The sequence below is a fragment of the Pseudophryne corroboree genome, unplaced genomic scaffold, assembly GCF_028390025.1.
Source record: "Pseudophryne corroboree isolate aPseCor3 unplaced genomic scaffold, aPseCor3.hap2 scaffold_659, whole genome shotgun sequence".
NCBI classification, from domain to species: Eukaryota; Metazoa; Chordata; class Amphibia; order Anura; family Myobatrachidae; genus Pseudophryne; species Pseudophryne corroboree.
In genome coordinates, this window is record NW_026970247.1 from 301,742 (window position 1) to 321,615 (window position 19,874).

The window sequence follows — 19,874 nt, forward strand, 5'->3', positions numbered from 1 at the left end:
CCACATGAGAAAGCAGCAAGGATGCAGTGGCGTTAATGTTTCCTGGTGTCAACTTGTATTATTTCAGTAGACATTGAAATGAGGATGCATCTTGCTGCCTTTCCAATGAAGCAAGTTTAATTTAGTAATAGGTGAAAAACCATCCTTACAAAGGTGTTAATCAGAGACTTGGCTTTGTGGACACTTTTCAGAGAACAAATTTGTTAGCATAAAAATAAAGCCAGAAAATGAAGAGCTGTTTAATCACTCGATTGGATTTTTCTGCCAGCATATTTTTTTTCTCTGCAACCCACTGCTAAATTGTGCTTCCTAGCTGTTTTTTTATAAAATCACTGAATCAAATCTAACTCTGATTACATCAGAGAAGGCCATGTACCCTACACCATAAGAGGGGGTTTGAAATTTTGACTTGTCTACTTAAATATCACCAAAATCTGATCACAAGTTTAATTAGGTCCCTGGGTGGGATTGAACCACCAACCTTTCGGTTAATAGCCGAACACACTAACCGATTGCGCCACAGAGACACTTTGCAAAACGTGCCTACTGACAAAGGCTAATAAGCATACATCTAGAACGTTTCCTAGAAAAACATTAAAAAATCAATAATCTGGAGAGTTTTTGTAAGATGTTTCTTCCATCAACTAATGAATAAACACATTGGTACTTTCCCATGATGAGTGAGTGCTTCAGGATCTCTTGCACTTACATGTGCAGCAGAGTACTGCAATGGAAGCATGCTGGACCCATAACCCAGAGGTAGGCAGATTGAAACTATCCTTTGCTATATGCATTTTTTTTGTTAATTTAAGTAATCAAAACTGGGATTGATATTTTTGCTCTTTTATTTTTACTTAAAGTACAATAACTTTTACCATTTTAATTTGTTTTAATAGTATATTGACAGTATAGTTTTCTTTCAAAAATCCACTTAATTTTCTTTACCCTGTTATTAAAATGGTAATTGACAAAAAAAACTACATTGTCACCAGAAGAGCAATACAAAATGTACAAGTGATATATTAAAATCATCTTTCCAGCTTGAATTTCAATGATGCATTGGGGCAACAATTTTGTGAGAAACATCTTCACCCTTAAATAAAGATTTTCGTAATTCCTTACCTGTGTGCTAATTAGATATCACCTTGTTTTCACATTAAACAGACTTCCACATGAGAAAGCAGCAAGGATGCAGTGGCGTTAATGTTTCCTGGTGTCAACCTGTATTATTTCAGTAGACATTGAAATGAGGATGCATCTTGCTGCCTTTCCAATGAAGCAAGTTTAATTTAGTAATAGGTGAAAAACCATCCCTACAAAGGTGTTAATCAGAGACTTGGCTTTGTGGACACTTTTCAGAGAACAAATTTGTTAGCATAAAAATAAAGCAAGAAAATTAAGAGCTGTTAAATCAAGCAATTTGATTTTTTTGCAAGCATATTTCTTTTTCTCTGCAACCCACTGCTAAATTGTGCTTCCTAGATGTTTTTATAAAATCACTGAATCAAATCTAACTCTGATTACATCAGAGAAGGCCAGGTACCCTACACAATAAGAGGGGGTTTGAAATTTTGACTTGTCTACTTAAATATCACCAAAATCTGATAACAAGGTCAATTACGTCCCTGGGTGGGATTGAACCACCAACCTTTTGGTTAATAGCCATACACACTAACTGATTGCGCCACAGAGACACTTTGCGAAAGTGCATACTGACAAAGGCTAATAAGCATTCATCTAAAACGTTTCCTAGAAAAACTTTAAAAAGTCAATAATCTGGAGAGTTTTTGTAAGATGTTTCTTCCATCAACCAACGAAGAAACACATTGGTACTTTCCCATGATGAGTGAGTGCTTCAGGATCTCTTGCACTTACATGTGCAGCAAAGTACAGCAATGGAAGCATGCTGGGTTCATAACCCAGAGGTAGGCAGATTGAAACTATCCTCTGCTATATGCTTTTTTTTTGTTAATTAAAGTAATCCAAAACTGGGATTGATATTTTGGCTCTTTTATTTTTACTTAAAGTACAATAACTTTTACCATTTTAATTTGTTTTAATAGTATATTGACAGTATTGTTTTCTTTCAAAAATCCACTTCATTTTCTTTACCCTATTATTAAAATGGTAATTGACAAAAACAAACTACATTGTCACCAGAAGAGCAATACAAAATGTACAAGTGATATATTAAAATCATCTTTCCAGCTTGAATTTCAATGATGCATTGGGGCAACGATTTTGTGAGAAACATCTTCACCCTTAAATAAAGATTTTCTTAATTCCTTACCTGTGTGATAATTAGATATCACCTTGTTTTCGCATTAAACAGACTTCCACATGAGAAAGCAGCAAGGATGCAGTGGCGTTAATGTTTCCTGGTGTCAACTTGTATTATTTCAGTAGACATTGAAATGAGGATGCATCTTGCTGCCTTTCCAATGAAGCAAGTTTAATTTAGTAATAGGTGAAAAACTATCCTTACAAAGGTGTTAATCAGAGACTTGGCTTTGTGGACACTTTTCAGAGAACAAATTTGTTAGCATAAAAATAAAGCCAGAAAATGAAGAGCTGTTTAATCACTCAATTGGATTTTTCTGCCAGCATATTTTTTATCTCTGCAAACCACTGCTAAATTGTGCTTCCTCGCTGTTTTTATAAAATCAATGAATCAAATCTAACTCTGATTACATCAGAGAAGGCCAGGTACCCTACACCATAAGAGGGGGTTTGAAATTTTGACTTGTCTACTTAAAGATCACCAAAAGCTGATAACAAGATCAATTACATCCCAGGGTGGGATTGAACCACCAACCTTTTAGTTAATAGCCGTACACACTAACTGATTGCGCCACAGAGACACTTTGCGAAAGTGCTTACTGACAAAGGCTAATAAGCATTCATCTAAAACGTTTCCTAGAAAAACTTTAAAAAGTCAATAATCTGGAGAGTTTTTGTAAAATGTTTCTTCCATCAACCAACGAAGAAACACATTGGTACTTTCCCATGATGAGTGAGTGCTTCAGGATCTCTTGCACTTACATGTGCAGCAAAGTACAGCAATGGAAGCATGCTGGGTTCATAACCCAGAGGTAGGCAGATTGAAACTATCCTCTGCTGTATGCTTTTTTTTTTTTATTAAAGTAATCCAAAACTGGGATTGATATTTTGGCTCTTTTATTTTTACTTAAAGTACAATAACTTTTACCATTTTAATTTGTTTTAATAGTATATTGACAGTATTGTTTTCTTTCAAAAATCCACTTAATTTTCTTTACCCTATTATTAAAATGGTAATTGACAAAAACAAACTACATTGTCACCAGAAGAGCAATACAAAATGTACAAGTGATATATTAAAATCATCTTTCCAGCTTGAATTTCAATGATGCATTGGGGCAACGATTTTGGGAGAAACATCTTCACCCTTAAATAAAGATTTTCTTAATTCCTTACCTGTGTGCTAATTAGATATCACCTTGTTTTCGCATTAAACAGACTTCCACATGAGAAAGCAGCAAGGATGCAGTGGCGTTAATGTTTCCTGGTGTCAACTTGTATTATTTCAGTAGACATTGAAATGAGGATGCATCTTGCTGCCTTTCCAATGAAGCAAGTTAAATTTAGTAATAGGTGAAAAACCATCCCTACAAAGGTGTTAATCAGAGACTTGGCTTTGTGGACACTTTTCAGAGAACAAATTTGTTAGCATAAAAATAAAGCCAGAAAATGAAGAGCTGTTTAATCACTCAATTGGATTTTTTTTGCCAGCATATTTTTTTTCTCTGCAACCCACTGCTAAATTGTGCTTCCTAGCTGTTTTTTATAAAATCACTGAATCAAATCTAACTCTGATTACATCAGAGAAGGCCAGGTACCCTACACAATAAGAGGGGGTTTGAAATTTTGACTTGTCTACTTAAATATCACCAAAATCTGATCACAAGGTCAATTACATTCCTGGGTGGGATTGAACCACCAACCTTTTGGTTAATAGCCTTACACACTAACCAATTGCACCACAGAGACACTTTGCAAAAAGTACATACTGACAAAGGCTAATAAGCATTCATCAAGAACGTTTCCTAGAAAAACTTTAAAAAGTCAATAATCTGGAGAGTTTTTGTAAGATGTTTCTTCCATCAACCAATGAAGAAACACATTGGTACTTTCCCATGATGAGTGAGTGCTTCAGGATCTCTTGCACTTACATGTGCAGCAGAGTACTGCAATGGAAGCATGCTGGACCCATAACCCAGAGATAGGTAGATTGAAACTATCCTCTGCTATATGCATTTTTTTTTGTTAATTAAAGTAATCCAAAACTGGGATTGATATTTTGTCTCTTTTATTTTTACTAAAAGTACAATAACTTTTACCATTTTAATTTGTTTTAATAGTATATTGACAGTATTGTTTTCTTTCAAAAATCCACTTCATTTTCTTTACCCTATTATTAAAATGGTAATTGACAAAAACAAACTACATTGTCACCAGAAGAGCAATACAAAATGTACAAGTGATATATTAAAATCATCTTTCCAGCTTGAATTTCAATGATGCATTGGGGCAACGATTTTGGGAGAAACATCTTCACCCTTAAATAAAGATTTTCTTAATTCCTTACCTGTGTGATAATTAGATATCACCTTGTTTTCACATTAAACAGACTTCCACATGAGAAAGCAGCAAGGATGCAGTGGCGTTAATGTTTCCTGGTGTCAACCTGTATTATTTCAGTAGACATTGAAATGAGGATGCATCTTGCTGCCTTTCCAATGAAGCAAGTTTAATTTAGTAATAGGTGAAAAACCATCCCTACAACGGTGTTAATCAGAGACTTGGCTTTGTGGACACTTTTCAGAGAACAAATTTGTTAGCATAAAAATAAAGCCAGAAAATGAAGAGCTGTTTAATCACTCAGTTGGATTTTTTTTGCCAGCATATTTTTTTTCTCTGCAACCCACTGCTAAATTGTGCTTCCTAGCTGTTTTTTATAAAATCACTGAATCAAATCTAACTCTGATTACATCAGAGAAGGCCATGTACCCTACACCATAAGAGGGGGTTTGAAATTTTGACTTGTCTACTTAAATATCACCAAAATCTGATCAGAAGTTTAATTAGGTCCCTGGGTGGGATTGAACCACCAACCTTTCGGTTAATAGCCGAACACACTAACCGATTGCGCCACAGAGACACTTTGCAAAAAGTGCCTACTGACAAAGGCTAATAAGCATACATCTAGAACGTTTCCTAGAAAAACATTAAAAAAGTCAATAATCTGGAGAGTTTTTGTAAGATGTTTCTTCCATCAACTAACGAATAAACACATTGGTACTTTCCCATGATGAGTGAGTGCTTCAGGATCTCTTGCACTTACATGTGCAGCAGAGTACTGCAATGGAAGCATGCTGGACCCATAACCCAGAGGTAGGCAGATTGAAACTATCCTTTGCTATATGCATTTTTTTTGTTAATTTAAGTAATCAAAACTGGGATTGATATTTTTGCTCTTTTATTTTTACTTAAAGTACAATAACTTTTACCATTTTAATTTGTTTTAATAGTATATTGACAGTATAGTTTTCTTTCAAAAATCCACTTAATTTTCTTTACCCTGTTATTAAAATGGTAATTGACAAAAAAAACTACATTGTCACCAGAAGAGCAATACAAAATGTACAAGTGATATATTAAAATCATCTTTCCAGCTTGAATTTCAATGATGCATTGGGGCAACAATTTTGTGAGAAACATCTTCACCCTTAAATAAAGATTTTCGTAATTCCTTACCTGTGTGCTAATTAGATATCACCTTGTTTTCACATTAAACAGACTTCCACATGAGAAAGCAGCAAGGATGCAGTGGCGTTAATGTTTCCTGGTGTCAACCTGTATTATTTCAGTAGACATTGAAATGAGGATGCATCTTGCTGCCTTTCCAATGAAGCAAGTTTAATTTAGTAATAGGTGAAAAACCATCCCTACAAAGGTGTTAATCAGAGACTTGGCTTTGTGGACACTTTTCAGAGAACAAATTTGTTAGCATAAAAATAAAGCAAGAAAATTAAGAGCTGTTAAATCAAGCAATTTGATTTTTTTGCAAGCATATTTCTTTTTCTCTGCAACCCACTGCTAAATTGTGCTTCCTAGATGTTTTTATAAAATCACTGAATCAAATCTAACTCTGATTACATCAGAGAAGGCCAGGTACCCTACACAATAAGAGGGGGTTTGAAATTTTGACTTGTCTACTTAAATATCACCAAAATCTGATAACAAGGTCAATTACGTCCCTGGGTGGGATTGAACCACCAACCTTTTGGTTAATAGCCATACACACTAACTGATTGCGCCACAGAGACACTTTGCAAAAGTACATACTGACAAAGGCTAATAAGCATTCATCTAAAACGTTTCCTAGAAAAACTTAATAAAGTCAATAATCTGGAGAGTTTTTGTAAGATGTTTCTTCTATCAACCAACGAAGAAACACATTGGTACTTTCCCATGATGAGTGAGTGCTTCAGGATCTCTTGCACTTACATGTGCAGCAGAGTACAGCAATGGAAGCATGCTGGGCCCATAACCCAGAGGTAGGCAGATTGAAACTATCCTCTGCTATATGCATTTTTTTGTTTGTTAATTAAAGTATTCCAAAACTGGGATTGATATTTTGGCTCTTTTATTTTTACTTAAAGTACAATAACTTTTACCATTTTAATTTGTTTTAATAGTATATTGACAGTTTTGTTTTCTTTCAAAAATCCACTTCATTTTCTTTACCCTATTATTAAAATGGTAATTGACAAAAACAAACTACATTGTCACCAGAAGAGCAATACAAAATGTACAAGTGATATATTAAAATCATCTTTCCAGCTTGAATTTCAATGATGCATTGGGGCAACGATTTTGTGAGAAACATCTTCACCCTTAAATAAAGATTTTCTTAATTCCTTACCTGTGTGCTAATTAGATATCACCTTGTTTTCACATTAAACAGACTTCCACATGAGAAAGCAGCAAGGATGCAGTGGCGTTAATGTTTCCTGGTGTCAACTTGTATTATTTCAGTAGACATTGAAATGAGGATGCATCTTGCTGCCTTTCCAATGAAGCAAGTTTAATTTAGTAATAGGTGAAAAACCATCCCTACAAAGGTGTTAATCAGAGACTTTGCTTTGTGGACACTTTTCAGAGAACAAATTTGTTAGCATAAAAATAAAGCCAGAAAATGAAGAGCTGTTTAATCACTCAATTGGATTTTTCTGCCAGCATATTTCTTTTTCTCTACAACCCACTGCTAAATTGTGCTTCCTAGATGTTTTTATAAATCACTGAATCAAATCTAACTCTGATTACATCAGAGAAGGCCAGGTACCCTACACCATAACAGGGGGTTTGAAATTTTGACTTGTCTACTTAAAGATCACCAAAATCTGATAACAAGGTCAATTACGTACCTGGGTGGGATTGAACCACCAACCTTTTGGTTAATAGCCGTACACACTAACTGATTGCGCCACAGAGACACATTGCAGAAGTATATACTGACAAGGGCTAATAAGCATTCATCTAAAACGTTTCCTAGAAAAACTTTAAAAAGTTAATAATCTGGAGAGTTTTTGTAAGATGTTTCTTCCATCAACCAACGAAGAAACACATTGGTACTTTCCCATGATGAGTGAGTGCTTCAGGATCTCTTGCACTTACATGTGCAGCAGAGTACAGCAATGGAAGCATGCTGGGCCCATAACCCAGAGGTAGGCAGATTGAAACTATCCTCTGCTATATGCTTTTTTTTTGTTAATTAAAGTAATCCAAAACTGGGATTGATATTTTGGCTCTTTTATTTTTACTTAAAGTACAATAACTTTTACCATTTTAATTTGTTTTAATAGTATATTGACAGTATTGTTTTCTTTCAAAAATCCACTTCATTTTCTTTACCCTATTATTAAAATGGTAATTGACAAAAACAAACTACATTGTCACCAGAAGAGCAATACAAAATGTACAAGTGATATATTAAAATCATCTTTCCAGCTTGAATTTCAATGATGCATTGGGGCAACGATTTTGTGAGAAACATCTTCACCCTTAAATAAAGATTTTCTTAATTCCTTACCTGTGTGATAATTAGATATCACCTTGTTTTCGCATTAAACAGACTTCCACATGAGAAAGCAGCAAGGATGCAGTGGCGTTAATGTTTCCTGGTGTCAACTTGTATTATTTCAGTAGACATTGAAATGAGGATGCATCTTGCTGCCTTTCCAATGAAGCAAGTTTAATTTAGTAATAGGTGAAAAACCATCCTTACAAAGGTGTTAATCAGAGACTTGGCTTTGTGGACACTTTTCAGAGAACAAATTTGTTAGCATAAAAATAAAGCCAGAAAATGAAGAGCTGTTTAATCACTCAATTGGATTTTTCTGCCAGCATATTTTTTTTCTCTGCAAACCACTGCTAAATTGTGCTTCCTCGCTGTTTTTATAAAATCAATGAATCAAATCTAACTCTGATTACATCAGAGAAGGCCAGGTACCCTACACCATAAGAGGGGGTTTGAAATTTTGACTTGTCTACTTAAAGATCACCAAAAGCTGATAACAAGATCAATTACATCCCTGGGTGGGATTGAACCACCAACCTTTTAGTTAATAGCCGTACACACTAACTGATTGCGCCACAGAGACACTTTGCGAAAGTGCATACTGACAAAGGCTAATAAGCATTCATCTAAAACGTTTCCTTGAAAAACTTTAAAAAGTCAATAATCTGGAGAGTTTTTGTAAGATGTTTCTTCCATCAACCAACGAAGAAACACATTGGTACTTTCCCATGATGAGTGAGTGCTTCAGGATCTCTTGCACTTACATGTGCAGCAAAGTACAGCAATGGAAGCATGCTGGGTTCATAACCCAGAGGTAGGCAGATTGAAACTATCCTCTGCTGTATGCTTTTTTTTTTTAATTAAAGTAATCCAAAACTGGGATTGATATTTTGGCTCTTTTATTTTTACTTAAAGTACAATAACTTTTACCATTTTAATTTGTTTTAATAGTATATTGACAGTATTGTTTTCTTTCAAAAATCCACTTAATTTTCTTTACCCTATTATTAAAATGGTAATTGACAAAAACAAACTACATTGTCACCAGAAGAGCAATACAAAATGTACAAGTGATATATTAAAATCATCTTTCCAGCTTGAATTTCAATGATGCATTGGGGCAACGATTTTGTGAGAAACATCTTCACCCTTAAATAAAGATTTTCTTAATTCCTTACCTGTGTGCTAATTAGATATCACCTTGTTTTCGCATTAAACAGACTTCCACATGAGAAAGCAGCAAGGATGCAGTGGCGTTAATGTTTCCTGGTGTCAACTTGTATTATTTCAGTAGACATTGAAATGAGGATGCATCTTGCTGCCTTTCCAATGAAGCAAGTTTAATTTAGTAATAGGTGAAAAACCATCCCTACAAAGGTGTTAATCAGAGACTTGGCTTTGTGGACACTTTTCAGAGAACAAATTTGTTAGCATAAAAATAAAGCCAGAAAATGAAGAGCTGTTTAATCACTCAATTGGATTTTTTTTGCCAGCATATTTTTTTTCTCTGCAACCCACTGCTAAATTGTGCTTCCTAGCTGTTTTTTATAAAATCACTGAATCAAATCTAACTCTGATTACATCAGAGAAGGCCAGGTACCCTACACAATAAGAGGGGGTTTGAAATTTTGACTTGTCTACTTAAATATCACCAAAATCTGATCACAAGGTCAATTACGTTCCTGGGTGGGATTGAACCACAAACCTTTTGGTTAATAGCCTTACACACTAACCAATTGCACCACAGAGACACTTTGCAAAAAGTACATACTGACAAAGGCTAATAAGCATTCATCAAGAACGTTTCCTAGAAAAACTTTAAAAAGTCAATAATCTGGAGAGTTTTTGTAAGATGTTTCTTCCATCAACCAATGAAGAAACACATTGGTACTTTCCCATGATGAGTGAGTGCTTCAGGATCTCTTGCACTTACATGTGCAGCAGAGTACTGCAATGGAAGCATGCTGGGCCCATAACCCAGAGATAGGTAGATTGAAACTATCCTCTGCTATATGCATTTTTTTTTTGTTAATTAAAGTAATCAAAAACTGGGATTGATATTTTGTCTCTTTTATTTTTACTTAAAGTACAATAACTTTTACCATTTTAATTTGTTTTAATAGTATATTGACAGTATTGTTTTCTTTCAAAAATCCACTTCATTTTCTTTACCCTATTATTAAAATGGTAATTGACAAAAACAAACTACATTGTCACCAGAAGAGCAATACAAAATGTACAAGTGATATATTAAAATCATCTTTCCAGCTTGAATTTCAATGATGCATTGGGGCAACGATTTTGTGAGAAACATCTTCACCCTTAAATAAAGATTTTATTAATTCCTTACCTGTGTGATAATTAGATATCACCTTGTTTTCACATTAAACAGACTTCCACATGAGAAAGCAGCAAGGATGCAGTGGCGTTAATGTTTCCTGGTGTCAACCTGTATTATTTCAGTAGACATTGAAATGAGGATGCATCTTGCTGCCTTTCCAATGAAGCAAGTTTAATTTAGTAATAGGTGAAAAACCATCCCTACAACGGTGTTAATCAGAGACTTGGCTTTGTGGACACTTTTCAGAGAACAAATTTGTTAGCATAAAAATAAAGCCAGAAAATGAAGAGCTGTTTAATCACTCAATTGGATTTTTTTTGCTAGCATATTTTTTTTCTCTGCAACCCACTGCTAAATTGTGCTTCCTAGCTGTTTTTTATAAAATCACTGAATCAAATCTAACTCTGATTACATCAGAGAAGGCCATGTACCCTACACCATAAGAGGGGGTTTGAAATTTTGACTTGTCTACTTAAATATCACCAAAATCTGATCACAAGTTTAATAAGGTCCCTGGGTGGGATTGAACCACCAACCTTTCGGTTAATAGCCGAACACACTAACCGATTGCGCCACAGAGACACTTTGCAAAAAGTGCCTACTGACAAAGGCTAATAAGCATACATCTAGAACGTTTCCTAGAAAAACATTAAAAAATCAATAATCTGGAGAGTTTTTGTAAGATGTTTCTTCCATCAACTAACGAATAAACACATTGGTACTTTCCCATGATGAGTGAGTGCTTCAGGATCTCTTGCACTTACATGTGCAGCAGAGTACTGCAATGGAAGCATGCTGGACCCATAACCCAGAGGTAGGCAGATTGAAACTATCCTTTGCTATATGCATTTTTTTTGTTAATTTAAGTAATCAAAACTGGGATTGATATTTTTGCTCTTTTATTTTTACTTAAAGTACAATAACTTTTACCATTTTAATTTGTTTTAATAGTATATTGACAGTATAGTTTTCTTTCAAAAATCCACTTAATTTTCTTTACCCTGTTATTAAAATGGTAATTGACAAAAAAAACTACATTGTCACCAGAAGAGCAATACAAAATGTACAAGTGATATATTAAAATCATCTTTCCAGCTTGAATTTCAATGATGCATTGGGGCAACAATTTTGTGAGAAACATCTTCACCCTTAAATAAAGATTTTCGTAATTCCTTACCTGTGTGCTAATTAGATATCACCTTGTTTTCACATTAAACAGACTTCCACATGAGAAAGCAGCAAGGATGCAGTGGCGTTAATGTTTCCTGGTGTCAACCTGTATTATTTCAGTAGACATTGAAATGAGGATGCATCTTGCTGCCTTTCCAATGAAGCAAGTTTAATTTAGTAATAGGTGAAAAACCATCCCTACAAAGGTGTTAATCAGAGACTTGGCTTTGTGGACACTTTTCAGAGAACAAATTTGTTAGCATAAAAATAAAGCAAGAAAATTAAGAGCTGTTAAATCAAGCAATTTGATTTTTTTGCAAGCATATTTCTTTTTCTCTGCAACCCACTGCTAAATTGTGCTTCCTAGATGTTTTTATAAAATCACTGAATCAAATCTAACTCTGATTACATCAGAGAAGGCCAGGTACCCTACACAATAAGAGGGGGTGTGAAATTTTGACTTGTCTACTTAAATATCACCAAAATCTGATAACAAGGTCAATTACGTCCCTGGGTGGGATTGAACCACCAACCTTTTGGTTAATAGCCATACACACTAACTGATTGCGCCACAGAGACACTTTGCAAAACTACATACTGACAAAGGCTAATAAGCATTCATCTAAAACGTTTCCTAGAAAAACTTAATAAAGTCAATAATCTGGAGAGTTTTTGTAAGATGTTTCTTCTATCAACCAACGAAGAAACACATTGGTACTTTCCCATGATGAGTGAGTGCTTCAGGATCTCTTGCACTTACATGTGCAGCAGAGTACAGCAATGGAAGCATGCTGGGCCCATAACCCAGAGGTAGGCAGATTGAAACTATCCTCTGCTATATGCATTTTTTTGTTTGTTAATTAAAGTATTCCAAAACTGGGATTGATATTTTGGCTCTTTTATTTTTACTTAAAGTACAATAACTTTTACCATTTTAATTTGTTTTAATAGTATATTGACAGTATTGTTTTCTTTCAAAAATCCACTTCATTTTCTTTACCCTATTATTAAAATGGTAATTGACAAAAACAAACTACATTGTCACCAGAAGAGCAATACAAAATGTACAAGTGATATATTAAAATCATCTTTCCAGCTTGAATTTCAATGATGCATTGGGGCAACGATTTTGTGAGAAACATCTTCACCCTTAAATAAAGATTTTCTTAATTCCTTACCTGTGTGCTAATTAGATATCACCTTGTTTTCACATTAAACAGACTTCCACATGAGAAAGCAGCAAGTATGCATTGGCGTTAATGTTTCCTGGTGTCAACCTGTATTATTTCAGTAGACATTGAAATGAGGATGCATCTTGCTGCCTTTCCAATGAAGCAAGTTTAATTTAGTAATAGGTGAAAAACCATCCTTACAAAGGTGTTAATCAGAGACTTGGCTTTGTGGACACTTTTCAGAGAACAAATTTGTTAGCATAAAAATAAAGCCAGAAAATAAAGAGCTGTTTAATCACTCAATTGGATTTTTCTGCCAGCATATTTTTTTTCTCTGCAACCCACTGCTAAATTGTGCTTCCTAGCTTTTTTTTATAAAATCTCTGAATCAAATCTAACTCTGATTACATCAGAGAAGGCCAGGTACCCTACACAATAACAGGGAGTATGAAATTTGACTTGTCTACTTAAAGATCACCAAAATCTGATCACAAGGTCAATTACGTCCCTGGGTGGGATTGAACCACTAACCTTTTGGTTAATAGCCGTACACACTAACTGATTGCGCCACAGAGACACTTTGCAAAAGTACATACTGACAAATGCTAATAAGCATTCATCTAAAACGTTTCCTAGAAAAACTTAAAAAAGTCAATAATCTGGAGAGTTTTTGTAAGATGTTTCTTCTATCAACCAACGAAGAAACACATTGGTACTTTCCCATGATGAGTGAGTGCTTCAGGATCTCTTGCACTTACATGTGCAGCAGAGTACAGCAATGGAAGCATGCTGGGCCCATAACCCAGAGGTAGGCAGATTGAAACTATCCTCTGCTATATGCATTTTTTTTTGTTAATTAAAGTAATCCAAAACTGGGATTGATATTTTGGCTCTTTTATTTTTACTTAAAGTACAATAACTCTTACCATTTTAATTTGTTTTAATAGTATATTGACAGTATTGTTTTCTTTCAAAAATCCACTTCATTTTCTTTACCCTATTATTAAAATGGTAATTGACAAAAACAAACTACATTGTCACCAGAAGAGCAATACAAAATGTACAAGTGATATATTAAAATCATCTTTCCAGCTTGAATTTCAATGATGCATTGGGGCAACGATTTTGTGAGAAACATCTTCACCCTTAAATAAAGATTTTCTTAATTCCTTACCTGTGTGCTAATTAGATATCACCTTGTTTTCACATTAAACAGACTTCCACATGAGAAAGCAGCAAGGATGCAGTGGCGTTAATGTTTCCTGGTGTCAACTTGTATTATTTCAGTAGACATTGAAATGAGGATGCATCTTGCTGCCTTTCCAATGAAGCAAGTTTAATTTAGTAATAGGTGAAAAACCATCCCTACAAAGGTGTTAATCAGAGACTTTGCTTTGTGGACACTTTTCAGAGAACAAATTTGTTAGCATAAAAATAAAGCCAGAAAATGAAGAGCTGTTTAATCACTCAATTGGATTTTTCTGCCAGCATATTTCTTTTTCTCTACAACCCACTGCTAAATTGTGCTTCCTAGCTGTTTTTATAAATCACTGAATCAAATCTAACTCTGATTACATCAGAGAAGGCCAGGTACCCTACACCATAACAGGGGGTTTGAAATTTTGACTTGTCTACTTAAAGATCACCAAAATCTGATAACAAGGTCAATTACGTACCTGGGTGGGATTGAACCACCAACCTTTTGGTTAATAGCTGTACACACTAACTGATTGCGCCACAGAGACACATTGCAAAATTATATACTGACAAGGGCTAATAAGCATTCATCTAAAACGTTTCCTAGAAAAACTTTAAAAAGTTAATAATCTGGAGAGTTTTTGTAAGATGTTTCTTCCATCAACCAACGAAGAAACACATTGGTACTTTCCCATGATGAGTGAGTGCTTCAGGATCTCTTGCACTTACATGTGCAGCAGAGTACAGCAATGGAAGCATGCTGGGCCCATAACCCAGAGGTAGGCAGATTGAAACTATCCTCTGCTATATGCTTTTTTTTTGTTAATTAAAGTAATCCAAAACTGGGATTGATATTTTGGCTCTTTTATTTTTACTTAAAGTACAATAACTTTTACCATTTTAATTTGTTTTAATAGTATATTGACAGTATTGTTTTCTTTCAAAAATCCACTTAATTTTCTTTACCCTATTATTAAAATGGTAATTGACAAAAACAAACTACATTGTCACCAGAAGAGCAATACAAAATGTACAAGTGATATATTAAAATCATCTTTCCAGCTTGAATTTCAATGATGCATTGGGGCAACGATTTTGTGAGAAACATCTTCACCCTTAAATAAAGATTTTCTTAATTCCTTACCTGTGTGATAATTAGATATCACCTTGTTTTCGCATTAAACAGACTTCCACATGAGAAAGCAGCAAGGATGCAGTGGCGTTAATGTTTCCTGGTGTCAACTTGTATTATTTCAGTAGACATTGAAATGAGGATGCATCTTGCTGCCTTTCCAATGAAGCAAGTTTAATTTAGTAATAGGTGAAAAACCATCCTTACAAAGGTGTTAATCAGAGACTTGGCTTTGTGGACACTTTTCAGAGAACAAATTTGTTAGCATAAAAATAAAGCCAGAAAATGAAGAGCTGTTTAATCACTCAATTGGATTTTTCTGCCAGCATATTTTTTTTCTCTGCAAACCACTGCTAAATTGTGCTTCCTCGCTGTTTTTATAAAATCAATGAATCAAATCTAACTCTAATTACATCAGAGAAGGCCATGTACCCTACACCATAAGAGGGGGTTTGAAATTTTGACTTGTCTACTTAAAGATCACCAAAATCTGATAACAAGATCAATTACATCCCTGGGTGGGATTGAACCACCAACCTTTTAGTTAATAGCCGTACACACTAACTGATTGCGCCACAGAGACACTTTGCGAAAGTGCATACTGACAAAGGCTAATAAGCATTCATCTAAAACGTTTCCTAGAAAAACTTTAAAAAGTCAATAATCTGGAGAGTTTTTGTAAGATGTTTCTTCCATCAACCAACGAAGAAACACATTGGTACTTTCCCATGATGAGTGAGTGCTTCAGGATCTCTTGCACTTACATGTGCAGCAAAGTACAGCAATGGAAGCATGCTGGGCTCATAACCCAGAGGTAGGCAGATTGAAACTATCCTCTGCTGTATGCTTTTTTTTTTTAATTAAAGTAATCCAAAACTGGGATTGATATTTTGGCTCTTTTATTTTTACTTAAAGTACAATAACTTTTACCATTTTAATTTGTTTTAATAGTATATTGACAGTATTGTTTTCTTTCAAAAATCCACTTAATTTTCTTTACCCTATTATTAAAATGGTAATTGACAAAAACAAACTACATTGTCACCAGAAGAGCAATACAAAATGTACAAGTGATATATTAAAATCATCTTTCCAGCTTGAATTTCAATGATGCATTGGGGCAACGATTTTGTGAGAAACATCTTCACCCTTAAATAAAGATTTTCTTAATTCCTTACCTGTGTGCTAATTAGATATCACCTTGTTTTCGCATTAAACAGACTTCCACATGAGAAAGCAGCAAGGATGCAGTGGCGTTAATGTTTCCTGGTGTCAACTTGTATTATTTCAGTAGACATTGAAATGAGGATGCATCTTGCTGCCTTTCCAATGAAGCAAGTTTAATTTAGTAATAGGTGAAAAACCATCCCTACAAAGGTGTTAATCAGAGACTTGGCTTTGTGGACACTTTTCAGAGAACAAATTTGTTAGCATAAAAATAAAGCCAGAAAATGAAGAGCTGTTTAATCACTCAATTGGATTTTTTTTGCCAGCATATTTTTTTTCTCTGCAACCCACTGCTAAATTGTGCTTCCTAGCTGTTTTTTATAAAATCACTGAATCAAATCTAACTCTGATTACATCAGAGAAGGCCAGGTACCCTACACAATAAGAGGGGGTTTGAAATTTTGACTTGTCTACTTAAAGATCACCAAAATCTGATCACAAGGTCAATTACGTCCCTGGGTGGGATTGAACCACCAACCTTTTGGTTAATAGCCTTACACACTAACCAATTGCACCACAGAGACACTTTGCAAAAAGTACATACTGACAAAGGCTAATAAGCATACATCTAGAACGTTTCCTAGAAAAACATTAAAAAGTCAATAATCTGGAGAGTTTTTGTAAGATGTTTCTTCCATCAACCAATGAAGAAACACATTGGTACTTTCCCATGATGAGTGAGTGCTTCAGGATCTCTTGCACTTACATGTGCAGCAGAGTACTGCAATGGAAGCATGCTGGGCCCATAACCCAGAGATAGCTAGATTGAAACTATCCTCTGCTATATGCATTTTTTTTTGTTAATTAAAGTAATCCAAAACTGGGATTGATATTTTGTCTCTTTTATTTTTACTTAAAGTACAATAACTTTTACCATTTTAATTTGTTTTAATAGTATATTGACAGTATTGTTTTCTTTCAAAAATCCACTTAATTTTCTTTACCCTATTATTAAAATGGTAATTGACAAAAACAAACTACATTGTCACCAGAAGAGCAATACAAAATGTACAAGTGATATATTAAAATCATCTTTCCAGCTTGAATTTCAATGATGCATTGGGGCAACGATTTTGTGAGAAACATCTTCACCCTTAAATAAAGATTTTCTTAATTCCTTACCTGTGTGATAATTAGATATCACCTTGTTTTCGCATTAAACAGACTTCCACATGAGAAAGCAGCAAGGATGCAGTGGCGTTAATGTTTCCTGGTGTCAACTTGTATTATTTCAGTAGACATTGAAATGAGGATGCATCTTGCTGCCTTTCCAATGAAGCAAGTTTAATTTAGTAATAGGTGAAAAACCATCCTTACAAAGGTGTTAATCAGAGACTTGGCTTTGTGGACACTTTTCAGAGAACAAATTTGTTAGCATAAAAATAAAGCCAGAAAATGAAGAGCTGTTTAATCACTCAATTGGATTTTTCTGCCAGCATATTTTTTTTCTCTGCAAACCACTGCTAAATTGTGCTTCCTCGCTGTTTTTATAAAATCAATGAATCAAATCTAACTCTAATTACATCAGAGAAGGCCATGTACCCTACACCATAAGAGGGGGTTTGAAATTTTGACTTGTCTACTTAAAGATCACCAAAATCTGATAACAAGATCAATTACATCCCTGGGTGGGATTGAACCACCAACCTTTTAGTTAATAGCCGTACACACTAACTGATTGCGCCACAGAGACACTTTGCGAAAGTGCATACTGACAAAGGCTAATAAGCATTCATCTAAAACGTTTCCTAGAAAAACTTTAAAAAGTCAATAATCTGGAGAGTTTTTGTAAGATGTTTCTTCCATCAACCAACGAAGAAACACATTGGTACTTTCCCATGATGAGTGAGTGCTTCAGGATCTCTTGCACTTACATGTGCAGCAAAGTACAGCAATGGAAGCATGCTGGGCTCATAACCCAGAGGTAGGCAGATTGAAACTATCCTCTGCTGTATGCTTTTTTTTTTTAATTAAAGTAATCCAAAACTGGGATTGATATTTTGGCTCTTTTATTTTTACTTAAAGTACAATAACTTTTACCATTTTAATTTGTTTTAATAGTATATTGACAGTATTGTTTTCTTTCAAAAATCCACTTAATTTTCTTTACCCTATTATTAAAATGGTAATTGACAAAAACAAACTACATTGTCACCAGAAGAGCAATACAAAATGTACAAGTGATATATTAAAATCATCTTTCCAGCTTGAATTTCAATGATGCATTGGGGCAACGATTTTGTGAGAAACATCTTCACCCTTAAATAAAGATTTTCTTAATTCCTTACCTGTGTGCTAATTAGATATCACCTTGTTTTCGCATTAAACAGACTTCCACATGAGAAAGCAGCAAGGATGCAGTGGCGTTAATGTTTCCTGGTGTCAACTTGTATTATTTCAGTAGACATTGAAATGAGGATGCATCTTGCTGCCTTTCCAATGAAGCAAGTTTAATTTAGTAATAGGTGAAAAACCATCCCTACAAAGGTGTTAATCAGAGACTTGGCTTTGTGGACACTTTTCAGAGAACAAATTTGTTAGCATAAAAATAAAGCCAGAAAATGAAGAGCTGTTTAATCACTCAATTGGATTTTTTTTGCCAGCATATTTTTTTTCTCTGCAACCCACTGCTAAATTGTGCTTCCTAGCTGTTTTTTATAAAATCACTGAATCAAATCTAACTCTGATTACATCAGAGAAGGCCAGGTACCCTACACAATAAGAGGGGGTTTGAAATTTTGACTTGTCTACTTAAAGATCACCAAAATCTGATCACAAGGTCAATTACGTCCCTGGGTGGGATTGAACCACCAACCTTTTGGTTAATAGCCTTACACACTAACCAATTGCACCACAGAGACACTTTGCAAAAAGTACATACTGACAAAGGCTAATAAGCATACATCTAGAACGTTTCCTAGAAAAACATTAAAAAGTCAATAATCTGGAGAGTTTTTGTAAGATGTTTCTTCCATCAACCAATGAAGAAACACATTGGTACTTTCCCATGATGAGTGAGTGCTTCAGGATCTCTTGCACTTACATGTGCAGCAGAGTACTGCAATGGAAGCATGCTGGGCCCATAACCCAGAGATAGCTAGATTGAAACTATCCTCTGCTATATGCATTTTTTTTTGTTAATTAAAGTAATCCAAAACTGGGATTGATATTTTGTCTCTTTTATTTTTACTTAAAGTACAATAACTTTTACCATTTTAATTTGTTTTAATAGTATATTGACAGTATTGTTTTCTTTCAAAAATCCACTTCATTTTCTTTACCCTATTATTAAAATGGTAATTGACAAAAACAAACTACATTGTCACCAGAAGAGCAATACAAAATGTACAAGTGATATATTAAAATCATCTTTCCAGCTTGAATTTCAATGATGCATTGGGGCAACGATTTTGGGAGAAACATCTTCACCCTTAAATAAAGATTTTCTTAATTCCTTACCTGTGTGCTAATTAGATATCACCTTGTTTTCACATTAAACAGACTTCCACATGA

General features: G+C 34.5%; 3 non-coding genes across 3 annotated transcripts; all 3 read right to left on the reverse strand.

Moving 5' to 3' along the window:
• Positions 1-453: 453 nt before the first annotated feature.
• On the reverse strand, positions 454-527 carry TRNAN-AUU (transfer RNA asparagine (anticodon AUU)). The gene has a single exon. It is a non-coding gene; the product is annotated as a tRNA-Asn (tRNA).
• A 4,599-nt stretch (positions 528-5,126) lies between these two features.
• Positions 5,127-5,200, reverse strand: TRNAN-AUU (transfer RNA asparagine (anticodon AUU)). The gene has a single exon. It is a non-coding gene; the product is annotated as a tRNA-Asn (tRNA).
• Positions 5,201-10,971: 5,771 nt separating this feature from the next.
• Positions 10,972-11,045, reverse strand: TRNAN-AUU (transfer RNA asparagine (anticodon AUU)). Its single transcript has one exon. It is a non-coding gene; the product is annotated as a tRNA-Asn (tRNA).
• Positions 11,046-19,874: the final 8,829 nt, after the last annotated feature.